This window comes from Caretta caretta, chromosome 10, assembly GCF_965140235.1.
Source record: "Caretta caretta isolate rCarCar2 chromosome 10, rCarCar1.hap1, whole genome shotgun sequence".
Taxonomy (NCBI): Eukaryota; Metazoa; Chordata; order Testudines; family Cheloniidae; genus Caretta; species Caretta caretta.
Window position 1 is genome coordinate 70,211,215 of NC_134215.1, and position 11,662 is coordinate 70,222,876.

The 11,662-nt window shown below is 45.7% G+C and overlaps 1 non-coding gene across 1 annotated transcript; it reads right to left on the reverse strand.

The window, feature by feature from the left end:
• Window positions 1-11,561: 11,561 nt before the first annotated feature.
• On the reverse strand, window positions 11,562-11,634 carry TRNAR-UCG (transfer RNA arginine (anticodon UCG)). The gene has a single exon. It is a non-coding gene; the product is annotated as a tRNA-Arg (tRNA).
• Window positions 11,635-11,662: the final 28 nt, after the last annotated feature.

An 11,662-nucleotide genomic window follows, 5' to 3' on the forward strand; every position in this document is an offset into this window, starting at 1 on the left:
AGACGCAGAGCCTGCCCTTCAGTACTTATTTAAAAAACTAAAGAGTAGTCTAGACTGCCACCTGGTGGGTAGCAGGCAAAGTAGTTCAGTTTTGCGCTGAGGAAGAGTTTTGGTGAATGCATCTGTGAAGCTACTTGGAAAGCACACTGGAATTCTGTGGGGGTGTTCCATTGCTCTGCAGTGCGCACACATCCACTATGTCTTTGCCACTAACGCAAATGCCAGGCATCTGTGGGAAATAAGCATGCAAAGATGGAGGGCAGTCTTGCCCAATGTGTACGGGCATTGCAACCAAGGAATCCATTGCATACATTTAAGACAAGTTAGATGGCACAATGGTTGTTTTCTCATTCTACAATCACTTTGCTGGCCACTCAGTCACTTGAAGGCTAAATTAGGTAAAAGAGTTAAGATCCCACAGCTCAAGCCTCTTCCAAGAGTCAAGCTCAGAAGGCAGAGACTGAGAGGCAATAGTTTGGTCTGTCCCATCACCCTAAGGATAGCTGGAAATATTTCCTTTCACTTTTGCTGCAAGAGAAAATTCAAGTGACTTTTTGCTAAGTGGCAAATCACCCTGTTGGGAATCTATTTCCGAAATGCTACAAGAGCCAGTATGTGGAACCAGATGAAGCAGGTTGTGATGTGAAGGGGGAGGCCAAAGATAGTTAGTCTGTTCCTCATTCTCCTTTTTCCACAAAGTGCCCTCCTCCCATACATAGGCTGGAGTCTGGCCACACCACCTAGCTCTGCACTAGGTGCAGCTGAGTCTAACACAACCTTAGCCATTTTCAATTCAACATGCAGATTTATGTAGTCTGTTCCTGTATTTTAGCCCTAGGAAATCTCCAGGGTCTATGTCCAGCACCAGCACTGCATTCCCCAAAACGGGACAGGGATCATGCTCCTTTTCTAAGGAGTTTATACAAAGGTTATATATATATATAAAATATATATAAAAAATGCATATGTTGTACACTTAACTAGGGCATGTAGATTATGCTAGAATTACTACTAACTCAGTACTTGCACAAACCTCTGATCAGTTTTCATTGGTCCTTGTCTCAGACTCCAGTGGCCAGGTGATCCTATGATCTAGCTTGTAACCTGATTCTGACCCGACCCAACCCAACAGACAGGACAAGCAGCTATTTAGCCAGGTAGCCAGAGGGGTCACCTTACTGTTCCACACTGTCACTTGCTTTCTCAGCCCTGGTCTACACTACGAGTTTAGGTCAAATTTAGCAGCATTAGACTGATTTAACCCTGCACCCATCCACACAACAAAGCCATTTTTGTCAACTTTTAATGGGTTCTGAAAATCAATTTCTGTACTCCTCCCCGAGGAGGGGATTAGTGCTGAAATTGACATTGCTGGGTTGAATTTGGGGTAGTGTGGACGCAATTCAACAGTATTGGCCTCTGGGAGCAATCCCACAGTGCTCCATTGTGACCGCTCTGGACAACATTCTCAACTCGGATGCACTGGCCAGGTACACAGGAAAAGCCCCGCAAACTTTTGAATTTCATTTCCTGTTTGGCCACCGTGGCGTGACCACGCAGAGCTCATCAGCAGAGATGACCATGGAGTCCCAGAATCGCAAAAGAACTCCAGCATGGACTGAACGGGAGGTACTGGATCTGATCGCTATATGGGGAGATGAATCCGTGCTATCAGAACTCCATTTCAAAAGACGAAATGCCAAAATATTTGAAAAAATCCCCAAGGGCATGAAGGACAGAGGCTATCACAGGGACCTGTAGCAGTGCTGCCTGAAACTTAAGGAGTTCAGACAAGCCTACCAAAAAGCCCAAGAGGCAAACACCCGCTCAGGGTCAGAGCCCCAGACATGCCGCTTCTATGATGAGCTGCATGCAATTCTAGGGAGTGCTCCTACAACTACCCCACACCTGTACGTGGACTTCTGCAAAGGAGTCTCACGCAACAGGGATGAGGATTTTGGGGATGAGGAAGATGATGAGCAGGGGGAGGTTGAAGATAGCACACACCAGGCAAGTGGAGAAACTGTTCTCCCCGATAGCCAGGAACTGTTTATCACCCTGGAGCCAATATCCTTCCAACCCAGGCTCCCAGACCTTGAAGGCGGAAAAGGTGAATATACCTTTGTAAATATAATACACGGTTTAAAATCAAGCCTGTTTAATGATTAATTTGCCCTGAAGACTTGGGATGCATTCATGGCCAGTACAACTACTGGAAAAGTCTGTTAACGTGTCTACGGATGGGACAGAAATCCTCCAGGGACATCTCAATGAAGCTGTCCTGGAGGTACTCCCAAAGCCTTTGCAAAAGGTTTCTGGGGAGGGCAGCCTTATTGCGTCCTCCATGGTAGGACACTTTACCACGGCAGGCCAGTAGCACATAGTCTGGACTCACTGCATAAGAAAGCATGGCAGCGTGTGGTCCTGGTGTTTGCTGGCATTCAAGCAACATCCATTTTTTATCTCTGTGTTATCCTCAGGAGAGTGATATCGTTCATGGTCACCTGGTTGAAATAGGAGAATTTTATTAAGAGGACATCAGAGGTGGCCATTCCTGCTGGGCTGTTTACCTGTGGCTGAAAAGAAATCATCCTTGCTGTTAACCATGCAGTGGGGGGAGGGGTTAAGCGATCATCCCAGAGAATTGGGTGTGTGGAGGGGTTTAGTTGGGTTTGTGCTGCACATTAACCCGAAAACATCAGCCCCTCCTTTTAAATGGCTAATGTGTCTTTTTCAATTTTAATCTCCCTTTTTTCCCTCCCACAGCTGCAAATTTTTCAACACTGCGACTAGCATCTCCGTCCCAGAGGCTAGCGCAGATAAGAAGGTGAAAAAAAAGCATTTGTGATTAAATGTTCTCTGAGCTCATGCAGTCCACCCAAACTGAAAGAGCCCAGCAGAATGCATGGAGGCAGACAATGGAAGACTCCAGGAAAGCACAAAATGAATGTGAGGACAGGAGGGATGCGCGAGAGGATAGATGGCTGGAGCAACAGGAGAGGTGGCGGGATCAAGAGGAAAGGTGGGGGCAGCATGATGAAAGGAGGCAGGATGCAATGCTGAGGCTACTGGAGGATCAAACTGATATGCTCCAGCGTATGGTTGAGGTGCAGGAAAGGCACAGACTGCCACTGCAGCCCCTGTGTAACCAACTGTCCTCCTCCCCAAGTTCCATAGCTTCCTCACCCAGACGCCCAAGAACGCCGGGGGCGGGGCCTCCGGGCACCCAACCGTTCCACCCCAGAGGACTGCCTGAGCAACAGAAGGCTGGCATTCAATAAGTTTTGAAGTGCAGTGTAGCCTTTTCCTTCCCTCCTCCCCCACCCCTCCCGGGCTACCGTGGCAGTTATCCCCCTATTTGTGTGACGAATTAATAAAGAATGCATGAATTTGAAACAACAATGACTTTATTGCCTCTGCAAGTGGTGATCAAAGAGGGGAGGGGAGGGCGGTTGGCTTACAAGGAAGTAGAGGGAACCAAGGGGGCGGGTTTTCATCAAGGAGAAACAAACAGAACTGTCACACTGTAGCCTGGTCAGCCATGAAACTGGTTTTCAAAGTTTCTCTGATGTGCAGTGCACCCTGCTGTGCTCTTATAACTGCCCTGGTGTCTGGCTGCGCATAATCAGTGGCCAGGCGATTTGCCTCAACTTCCCACTCCGCCATAAACATCTCCCCCTTACTCTCACAGAGATTGTGGAGCACACAGCAAGCAGTAATAACAATGGGAATATTGGTTTCGCTGAGGTCTAACTGAGTCAGTAAACTGCACCAGCATGCTTTTAAACGTCCAAATGCACATTCTACCACCATTCCGCACTTGCTCAGCCTATAGTTGAACAGCTCCTGACTACTGTCCAGGGTGCCTCTGTATGGCTTCATAAGTCATGGCATTAAGGGTAGGCTGGGTCCCCAAGGATAACTATAGGCATTTCAACATCCCCAACGGTTATTTTCTGGTCTGGAAAGTAAGTTCCTTGCTGCAGCTGTTCATACAGACCAGAGTTCCTGAAGATGTGAGCGTTATGTACCTTTCCCAGCCATCCCACGTTGATGTTGGTGAAATGTCCCTTGTGATCCACCAGTGCTTGAAAAGTACCCCTTTCGGTTTATTTACTGGCTGCCTTGGTAGTCCCGTCCCAAGACTGGGTTATGCGTTCCATCTATAGCCCCACCACAGTTAGGGAATCCCATTGCAGCAAAGCCATCCACTAGGACCTGCACATTTCCCAGAGTCACTACCCTTGATAGCAGCAGCTCAGTGATCGCATTGGCTACTTGCATCACAGCAGCCCCCACAGTAGATTTGCCCACTCCAAATTGATTCCTGGCTGACCGGTAGCTGTCTGGCATTGCAAGCTTCCAGAGGGCTATCGCCACTCGCTTGTAAACTGTGAGGGCCGCTCTCATCTTGGTATTCTTGCGCTTCAGGGCAGGGGAAAGCAAGTCACAAAGTTCCATGAAAGTGCCCTTATGCATGCAAAAGTCTCGCAGCCATTGGTAATCATCCCAGACCTGCAACACTATGCGGTCCCACCAATCTGTGCTTGTTTCCCAGGCCCAGAATCAGCATTCCACAGCATGAGCCTGCCCCATTGCCACCAGGATGGCCAAATTGCCAGGGCCCATGCTTTGAGAGAAATCTGTGTCCATGTCCTCATCACTCTTGTCACCGCGCTGCCATCGCCTCCTTGCCTGTTTTTGCAGGTTCTGGTTCTGCACTTACTGCATGATAATGTGCAAGGTGTTTACAAAGCTCATAACTGCTGTGGTGATCTGAGCGGGCTCCATGCTTGCTGTGGTATGGCGTCTGCAGGAGAGCAGAGTGGCAGCAGAAGCAATCGTTCAGTGCCGACGATGGTTTGCAGACCTACTGCACCGTCTGCTGCCAGGACACAACAGCTGAGCAGGCTGCATGCTTGCCGTGGTAAGGCAAGACAAGAGCAGCCGAGCAGACCTGCGAGACCACCAGGAGAGCAGAGTGCCAGCGGAAGCAGTGGATGACGATGACGACGGTTAGCAGTCCTCCTCCACTGTCTGCTGAAAGCAGCATGGCGCCCACACGGAAAAAAGGAGCGAAAAGATTGTCTGCCATTGCTTTCACGGAGGGAGGGGCGACTGACGACATGTACCCAAAACCACCTGCGACAATGATTTTGCCCCATCAGGCATTGGGAGCTGAACCCAGAATTCCAATGGGCGGCAGAGACGGCGGGAACTGTGGGATAGCTACCCACAATGCACCGCTCCAAAAGTCGATGCTAGCCCTGGTACTGTGGACGCACTCCACCGACTTAATGCACTTCGTGCATTAGGGTGGGGACACACACAATAGACTGTATAAAATCGCTTTCTAAAAAATCAACTTCTATAAATTCGACCTAATTTCATAGTGTAGACCTCAGTGGCTGAAACCAGCCAATGTGCCCACTTTGCATGGCTGCAGTGGAAACTGGTGTGACGCTGGCAGACCAGATGCCGACTCATGCCAAGACACACGCACCCCCCACATCTCAAACGAACATGGACAAATACATAGCTGGAGCCAGTCTGGCTACTCTGTGTTAGTATGGTTAGAATTTGAATCCCTATTTTGGGAATGTGCTCAGTGTTTAGATTTTATTTAATGCTTGTACATTTCTGCATGCATTAGTCTCCCTTATATCATCTGTATCCCATCTTATAAGGTAATATTTGAGCATTTGCATTGTATGCTTCTGTAACTGTAAGTCACCAGACAGGGGAGAGACATTAGTGCGAAATGGTGGCCTCCAACAGAAAGTGATATATTCTGCCCCACCACTAAGGCCCATCAACATCAGATCAATTAGTGTGGAACATCAAAAAAGATGAAAGACTTCACCGATTGCTTCCCCCCACCCCCCTTGAGAAGAGACATACAAGTGAATTCCTTTCAACAGCTGAGTTTCCAACTAGAAGCAGGGGAGACGAGGGAGGGTAAAATTCCTTGACTCTGAGGGGAAAGGATTACTTAGCAAAAGATCCCCAGTGCTTAGCCTGGGTTAGCCCTAAAAGGACATACAAAGCTTGATTATAGAAGCTTTTATTATTTTTTTTAAAACTTAAGACTGGAAGTAATTTGTGTGTATATGCTTACCTTCTTTAACCTTGTAAATAACTCTCTGGTTTCCTTTTCCAATATAAGGAATCTTCAGATAATTTATTATAGGGTCGGCTACAAGGATAGTCTTTGGTGTGAGATCTAAAATGAAATTGACCTAGAGTAAGCAACCTGAATATTGCTGTGATCTTTGGTGTAAGGGACCATCTATCAAAACAGCTGGCTCACCTGCATAGCAAGACAGATCAGAGTACCCCATGGGACTATCTGTGACTCCATGTTTAGGCTGTTACAGTGCCTGAGGAGGGTACACTTGATAATTGGTTGGTGAAATCTAAGTGTAGCGCTAAGTATAGAACCAATCTGGGGTTTGTGGCCTGTTCCTAACAGTCTTCCCTGCGGTTGGTACCCACATTCTTGAGCCACTGCAAGAACATGTGACAAGTTGATCAATCCGTTTATTAAGTGTAGTGCCAGAGTCTAAGAAAAAAGAAAAGGAGGACTTGTGGCACCTTAGAGATTAACAAATTTATTTGAGCATAAGCTTTTGTGAGCTACAGCTCACTTCACGAAAGTTTATGCTCAAATAAATTTGTTAGTCTCTAAGGTGCCACAAGTTCTCCTTTTTTTTTGCGAATACAGACTAACACGCCTGCTACTCTAGAGTCTGGGAAGTAAGCCAAGATGTGCCACCCAGGAGCATGACCCAGCAATGCAGCAGCATCAGGAGCCTTTGAAATGTAAAAGGGAACAATTCATGCAGACTTGCAGCTACTGCAGACTCCAGAGCACATAAACCAGACATTGGAGACACAGGAAGGCCCAGAACCTCCTGCAGATCACGAGCAGAGTTTCCTCACTGGTTGAGTACCTTGCTGTAGATTTCTTTGTTCTAGATTTGCATGTGCCCTCCTTTTGATACAGGAAAAGTAGGAAGCTTTAAGTAAAAGGCAGAGAGAAAGGATTTGTTCCCCAGAAGAATTCATATACCACAAAGCCACCTATCTCCTGCTAGAGGACTCCAGACCTATTTTCATTAACTGTACAGATTTTGGTGGTAAAGGGAAGGGCCACTTTAAACATATTTTAATCACTACCTTCATTCCTGTGCTAGCACATGGTTATCAAAACCAAGACTGTGTCAGAGGTCAGGTCTCACTTGTTTCCACCATTACAAGCTTCCCTTTTGCTTGGCCAGCCTAGTCAGTTTCTGGCTCTGATGCCCTCGCACAGGGTGTCCTGCGTACCATTGGAGGGGATGTTTAATACCAATTTTATGCAAGACTGGCTGAGTTTAGAGAGACATTAGCAAAATCAGCCCCATTTAAGCCCAAATTACTTGATCCTGTCCCTTTGTGAGTTTATTTAACTCAGAGGTGGCAGTCACATACTGGAGCCTGACAGGTGAATTGTCAATAATTAATAATACACCCTTCAGGGGATGTGAACTGATTATTTTCACAAATAACAGTCGGGCAGCCTATGTCAACACAGTCTATGCTAAACCTGCCTGGGAAGTGGGGAGTTTTAAGATGTGTTTCATAAGGCTTCCCCATTGTAGTCTGAATGCAATAGAAACCTTGTTTAGACAGCTGCATAGTTCAAACCTTGTTCATAGTACAGCCCAAGTGCACCAAGTTCGTTGTTGGCCAGGTGAGGGGAGATCTAACACTCTGTTGGTCTGTAACACACTAACTTTGGAACACTGCCACAAGTCTAGAGAGGGAAGGGGATGAATTGGGGAGTGAAAGAACGCAAGGAGTCCCTGGGGGTGGGGGTGCAATGTGCTCCACCGACAGAAGCCACAAAGCATATGACCCATTAGTGTAAGCTACACTTTGTGTGGCTACACTTTCACCTCAGCAAAGTGAATGTTGACATTTCCCAATGTCAACAATGGCAGTCCTGTTGGGTCACCCCATGTGCTGGCTAGATACATAAGCAACATGTTGACCAGTTACTATCTACTCCAGTACCCTTCAGTTTCCTCCTGAGAGCTAAATTCTAGAGACTAGATAATCAAGAGAGCTCAAGGCTTTTACTTCTGGGTGCTCAGCACTGGGGCCAACCCTGACCCCACACTTACCTAACTGCACAACTAGGGCTAACTAAATAAAGACTGGGCTGTCAAGAGCATTCAGCAGCTCCCACTGTGACACTTATGGCCAGATTTTAAACCTAAAAAGGAGCCAGGCTCTTTTGGTACTTACAGTCAAATTAGGGAGAGCTATTACTCTGAGGCATCTCACCCCCCACCCCTCCTCCAGCAACTTCCAGGGGGTTAGTTGTGCTTCAGAACCATGATTTGTTTTAAAGGGAGTCCGAACAAGAGTCACAGCTCTCACCTGATTTTTATTGCCAGCCACCCCCCTTTTCACACTCAGGAAATATACATCCAGCCTGCACAAGCCTCATAATCTCTACTTCTAGCTTTGGAAAAGGTTTGTGGCATGAGTACTGACTCGTCTATGTTCAAGCACCACCACATTGCGCAACAGATGCACTAATATTCAGGTACCTCTTGTTTGGCTCATGTAAGCAGCACCACTCCATAAACACTCAGACCCCCAGATACTATATTATCTAAGCAAACAGGATCATGTCTCTCTTGTGAAAAATTCTCTCTGGTATTTTAATAATACTTGTTACCTTAATACAGGGGTTCTCAAACTTCATTGCACCACGACCCCCTTCTGACAACAAAAATTACTACATGACCCCAGAAGGGGGGACCGAAACCTGAGCCCCACCGCCCCAGGCAAGCGGAAGGGGTGCCAAAGCCCAAGGTCTTCAGCCCCAGGCAGTGGGCCTGTAACACAGCCCTGCTGCCCAGGGTTAAATCCCTTAGGCTTTTGCCCCAGGAGGTTGGGCTCAGGCTTCAGCTTTGACTCTAGGCCCCAGCAACTCTAAGTTAGTCCTAGCAACCCTATTAAAATGGGGTCATGACCACTTTGGGGTCCCAATCCCCACTTTGAGAACCACTGCCTTAATAGATAAGCACCATAACATTTAAGACTACTCTGTGTACATATTTGCTTTCACAGGCAGCACAAGTGAAATTAGCATTAAAGTGATTTACCACTTCTCTAAAACACTGCTTTTCATAGGCTAGGCCAGCCCTGCTCACATCATTTCCCTTACCAGGCTTCCTGAGGATAGCATGCACCTCTTCCCCCGCAATGTAGCTTTTATAAGGGAACAAACTGACCTAAGGGGCAGGAAAGAGCTGGCAGGCTAGGAGCAGTATTACTCTGTTAGTCAATTAGTTGCTCTATTTCCCCCTTATAGAAACTGTTAGTTTCCACTGCTTCTGTGTTTTACTATGTGGGTGATTAATTCAGGCTAATTGCATGCAGGTGTGTGATTCTTACTTTATGAGCTAGGCATTAGGTGATGCTGGAGTAAGGCTATAATCTGAGAGAATTTAGGCTCCAGTCCTGAAAGCTACTCCACAAAGGTGGGCCTGTGCATGTTTAGTGTTTCCCTCAACATCAGTGGAGTTCTGAGTGGGCACGAGGGTCTGTCTGTACAGAACAGCTTGCAGGATCAGGGCCTCAGGCCTAAAATCTCAAACATGTTTAGGTTTCTACTTTATGGGAGTTAGGTGCCTAGATACTTTTGAGGACCTGAGCCTTAGTGTGTGAGATTTCTGGGGGCAGGAATGCTGATCTTTGTTGAACACGTTGGCCATGCTGTAAATATTTGTACACATGATAAAGAATAACAACACATAATGAAAGCCCAAGATTTCAACCAGTAAATATCAGGGTTCCATAGGAGAGCAGATGTTTGAGGACAGCCTGAAGAGAGTGGGTTAAAGTAGAGTGCCTAATATCTGGAATGGTTTTTTAGCACCAGGAGCAGCCATCATTTTAGATTTTCCCAACTATTACTTTGTAATTGCCTGTTAACAAGTTACGTGTTTTAAAAATCTGCATCCTGGAGTCTAGTGATTTACATGTGAGCCTCCACTATCTCTACTGTCAGGGTCTTTGTCCCATATTTTTGGGCTTTAGCAGGTTGAGATGTATGTGTTTAAAAATACTGTCCTATGGTTGGACGTGATGGATAAGGAGCAGCTGGACTGGTTTATAATTTTTTCCTTGATACTGGATCATTTTGCATCCAAGCTGGAGACAAGTAACTGTCTGTAGATCTTTAGATAATCAAATATGATCATCCTCAAACATCTCCTCTTCAAAAGACTACTAAGAAAAAATAATGCATGCACTGGCAAATACCTAGACATGCTTGAGGTGGTTGCAGGACACAGGATGGAGAATGAAAAACCAAGAATGTTGTATTCAGCATGGGTGTGAGTGAAATACTGCACCCTGATAGAAATGGGTGAAGAATGAATTGCAAAGAGGGTGGACAAGAATGGAACATGTGGTGATACTGTGTTTCTCCTGAATATTCACACATACATTTAACAATGATATACAATATTTTATATGCAATCATGCATTGCAGTAGGGGGTATCTGGAATACCCAGTATGGTGGTGTTGACTTTGGAACAGATGCTCATACATCCCCATTCGGCATGGTCTGGACTGTACAGTCATAAACCCAGACCTGCAACACTTTCAAGCATGGTTAATTTTATTACTGTGAGTAATCTCATTGAAATCAATGGGGCTTCTCTGGGCAGTAAAGTTAAGTATATGAATAACTGTTTGCAGGATCAAAGCCCTATATTTTCAACAGGCCTTGTTCTGGGATATTCTCCCACTCATGCATGGAGTCAGGATCTGCTGTGGCATCACTCTGGGATATTCTTCTGTGTTTTGGGATACACTCTCCAGGATCTTATTAGCTACAATTATTAATTCATTATTACTATTATTGCAATTTCGCCCAGATGGTTCAAAAATAATCTGAAACTTTTTGAAAACAAATACATATACAATTACAGCTCTTTAATATGAAATAAAAATAAATATAAACATTCATTAAATTATTTCAGCTGTTGCATCAGGACTGAGTTCGTGCTTGCTTCTCCGTTCTGGGATTTGTCCTATGGCCATTGCTCTGGGATTCTTTCCTTTTTCTGAGTAGCAGCCCTATGAGTCTGTATCCGCAAAAAGAAAAGGAGGACTTGTGGCACCTTAGAGACTAACACATTTATTTGAGCATAAGCTTTTGTGAGCTACAGCTCACTTCATCGGATACATTCAGTGGAAAATACAGTAGGGAGATTTTATATACACAGAGAACATGAAACAATGGGTGTTACCATACAGACTGTAACAAGAGTGATCAGATAAGGTGAGACCTAATCACTCTTGTTACAGTCTGTATGGTAACACCCATTGCTTCATGTTCTCTGTGTACATAAAATCTCCCCTTATGCTCAAATAAATGTGTTAGTCTCAAGGTGCCACAAGTCCTCCTTTTCTTTTTCCCTTTTCAGCTACTTTAAAATCGATGTTTTATAAATAAAGTTTTTAAAAAGCTACTTTTTCAAGCCAATTCCTGCGACCGCGGCAGGACTCGAACCTGCAATCTTCTGATCCGAAGTCAGACGCCTTATCCATTAGGCCACGCGGCCGCTCTGCATTAAAGTACTAACGACAGCC